Here is a 4,117-nt window from a genome sequence, read left to right as displayed (position 1 = left end):
AGACCAACTGGAAAATTCCAGATTTATTTATATTTGTCTTTCATACAAAACTCTGGATTTAGCCAAGTTAACATCAGCCAACATTTAGGAAACCATCCATATGAACCCACTTACACAGCCACACTCGAACATCACAATACTGCTTGGACACCCAAAAAAAAAATTGATAAAAAATAAAACTGTACTCAGAGATCCATTTTCAGTTGCTAATTAACATATCATTATAGAACTAGGAAATCATTTTAACATATCTCTGGGTTGGAGCACAATGTGAAAAAAAAAATGGGTAGGGGCTGTATAAGTTATTATTTTTAGCCAAATCACTGGAGCAATTTCAGTTTCAGTGTCTGTACTTTCGGGGAAAGCTTGGTTGAGTCCAGGTCCATCAGGATTTTCTGATACACCTCAAAATGTACACTTCAGGCTTTTAGGGTAGTTCAAATTGAGTGCGTAGATCAGGCCATATAACATACCCCTGCATGAGTGACACTCTGCAGGTTGTGGAGAACCTCCACACCTTCCAGCACAACACGGACATCAGTGAAGCGTCCATCACCCTGACCATGATCCTCTGATTGTACTTTGTAGATACCCATGGTGTTTCCTGCCATGTCTTCCTCTGCCTCTCTGGATTCAATGTCCTGGAATGTATAAACACACACTTATAATATTACACACACACGCATGCACGCACACATACGTAGATCTTTTCATTAAAGCAGACAGCATATATGCATTCATGAGAACGGAATGGATGCAAGTTCAGGATAATGACCTTAAGACCTGATCACCCCCTAAAAGCCTGGAAAAATAAAAGTCACAAGGCTGTGGATAATAAGTTAACAACAACACAATGCATTTTATCTCCAGTTGTGCAATTTCCTATTAATGTAACAACAACAACAACATTATAATATCTGAAAATTATACAAGTATTAGTCTTGTTCTCACTTGATTATGGGTCAACCCTTCACTTGGGGTGAGGTTTTTTATTTTAGAACGGAGGGATTTCCGGGGAGACTGCAGAGATTTTTCTTCCAATGAAGCCATTAACCTGCCACAAAAAAATGCAGTTCAAAAAAGTTAACTAAAAATGGAGACGCTTCTCATGAATGCTGTGCACCTTTCTGCCAATGTAACAATTTATAATCTGACAATCAAGTCAGGATGAGTGTAGTATGTCCATCAAGCCTGAAACTTACCCAAAAATAAAATTTTTACTCACCCTCGTGTTGTTCCAAATCCATATCAGCTCTGTTTATCTTTAGAACACAAATTAAGATATTTTGGATCTGATCCTCTCATAGACACCACTGAAAGTGCACATTCAAATTACACAAACCTACTAAAAACATAGTTAATGTAGTCCATGTGACATGGGTCACTCAATTTTAACATGATAAAGCAACAAGAATACTTTTTGGCTGAAAAAATTATAAAAATAAAGACTTTATGTTTGTGGACTTTAAATGTGCATTTTCAGTGATGTCTATGGGAGGATCAGAAAGCTCTCAGATTAAATCCAAAATATCTTAATTTGTGTTCCAAAGATGAATGGAGGTGATACAGGTTTGGAACAACACGAAGGTGAGTAATTGATGACAAACTTTTCATTTTTGGGTGAACTATCCCTTTAAGAGTTCCATCCTGATGAAGCGGTTTCTTCCAATGAAATTACTCTAATAAACCGCAGGTGCACCATGACGTCACTTACTGCTATAAAGCTCCTATCATTACATAAAACGATAGAGTTTACTCCACATCCATTAGCCCCAACAGTAAAAAGATCCATGCTTTTAATTGTACTGCTTTATTTACCTTTTGACATTGGGCTTTGGCTTCACTGACTGCCTCAGATCCTCCACTACCTTTTGAGAGAGAGAGAGAAAGAGAGAGAGCGAGAGGGAGAGAGAGCGGGCGAGACAAAGAAGAATAATTATCTCCTTGTTTTTCTGTATAGACAGCAACCATAATTATACTAAAAGGTGTGCTAATGGATAAAGACAGAAATTACATTATTTTGTAAACTACATTGTTAAAAAAAATACAAGAACCCACCAAAATCTAATTTTATATATTTTTAAAATCTATGTTACACCTGTAAGATAACAAGTGAATACAAAAGAAAGAAAGGAGAAGGAGAGAAGGACCGTACAGTGGGGGACAACAGTGAAAGAGCAGGAGGGAGAGAAAAAGAGACTAAGAGGAGAGTAGGGTGGAGACTGAGGTAGGGAGAGGGCAAATGAAATGGAAAACAGCTGATTAGTCCTTTACCTTTACTAAAATGTCCACATACTTGCCATATCTTCAGAGACGACAAGAAGGCTTCCTTGTGCGTGATGTTCTCAAGGCGCTTGAGTTCGTAAGCATGAACATGCATCCAGAACATGCATCCTGATGATACAAGGCACTTCTTAGTAAACATTTCCAAAATCATATCAATGCAGTAAAATCATTTCAGTTTCATGAGCACTGGGAAATGTCTGTGTCATCACCTTGTTGTTTAGGCGAGGATTGTTGTTTCTGGCGGAGAAGGGGCATGTGGGTGCCAGAACCCAGACAACTTCATCTTCAGGTTCCTCTGGACCAAGCAGATTTAATTCCCTCAGAGTGACAGCTCTACCACCATTTACCTTGCATGATTTTTTTTATTCAAAACAACCCAATGGACTCAATGTTGAAATACTGGTGGTCAATGTGTCCTAATGTCCATTCCATTCTCATGAACAATCCATATTATCAAGATGGAAAAATTACTGGCACACTATTCTGATACATACCACATATTCTTTAACAAGTGTGTCCAGGTCTTCATTGAGGTAGATGCTCAGACAGCTCATCACACAATCTCGCCTCACATTGACATCTTCATTCTGTTAAAAGCCAACAGATTCAAAGACATTTCTCTTCTTGACCACACCAATCACCTTGTTTTACACTGCAAAAACTAACAATCTTATAAAGTTTATTTGTAATGGAAACTCATTTTCAGGCTCCTTAAAATAAGATGATTGTTACATCTTTCTATCAAGCAAGTAAACTCCCATTGATTTCAGTTAATTTTAATTGTTGTTTAATTTTATTATTCTATATACAAGGCTTTACAGTATAAAAAGGCTAAAAGCAAGTTTCGATAACACTGATATTGTTTTATATAAATTTTAATCAATTTCAGCATTATATTGAAAATCTATTTTATATTACATTGACTGAACATTAATTAAAAGTTCATCTAATATGTTATACATGTTAACGTGTAGATCTTTTAACTTATACTTACAAAAATCTATGTTTCCACGTGGAGGTGAGAACACGGCGAGAGGAAAACTAAGAAAATACCACCAGTTACGTTTCTGGAAAAAAGAAAGTAAGAATAAAATAAGTGGTGTCATTCAGTTCTGTAATCTAACTAGCCGTAAAACAGCAAACATTAGCTTACATATTACAGTGACAATTCTTGACTTCAAATTCGATTCTCTTTATTTTCACAAACATAAAAACCGACAGCAATGGGTTAATTTGATTAATTGATGCATTTTAAAGTTGTTTGGCTAAGCTTACTGAAGTTATGATTCTAACGGGCATCTGTATTCTCCTGTAAACCAATGTACAATAAAACCGTTTAAAAAAATCACAAACTACATAAAACTTACCATAAATGGATTACTATTATATACACTTGATGCTAAATAAAAAAATAATTAGAACAGGAGCCATACAACAAAGGATGTTTCGGATTACTTACCAACATGTGTGTGACGGATTCCCACAATATCCCGAGGGCTTGTGTCCAGGGAAAGTGATGTCATTTCCTGTTTCCAAATTGATTTTTTTCATAACTTTGATGAAAACCAATCACATAAACTTTAAATAACAGAATCTTGTTTGTTTTATAACTCTTATTATTCAAACAATGTTAGTATTTATTAACTAAATGCATTAAATAAATTGTATAATTGATTAAATCTTTTAGAGTATATTTACTTTTAATGTATACATTTTAAAAATATTCGTTTTTAAATAAAGTCAAATAGATGTAAATGCATAAAAACTAACTCTGCCATGAATCATTTCTGTGAGTGTATACAGCCTCTTCTACTTATTCTGTCTCCGTCTG

General features: G+C 35.3%; 1 long non-coding RNA gene across 1 annotated transcript; it reads right to left on the bottom strand.

The window, feature by feature from the left end:
* LOC103911738 (uncharacterized) lies at positions 1 to 3,804 on the bottom strand. Its single transcript, XR_012386007.1, has 8 exons — positions 3,746 to 3,804; positions 3,281 to 3,353; positions 2,781 to 2,873; positions 2,496 to 2,633; positions 2,275 to 2,394; positions 1,819 to 1,868; positions 952 to 1,054; positions 1 to 641 (listed from the first exon to the last, which is right to left on the bottom strand). It is a non-coding gene; the product is annotated as an uncharacterized lncRNA (long non-coding RNA).
* Positions 3,805 to 4,117: the final 313 nt, after the last annotated feature.

Source organism: Danio rerio, chromosome 10, assembly GCF_049306965.1.
Source record: "Danio rerio strain Tuebingen ecotype United States chromosome 10, GRCz12tu, whole genome shotgun sequence".
Lineage (NCBI taxonomy): Eukaryota > Metazoa > Chordata > Actinopteri > Cypriniformes > Danionidae > Danio > Danio rerio.
Note: the sequence above shows the minus strand (reverse complement) of the source record. Positions and strands in the feature narration are given on the sequence as shown.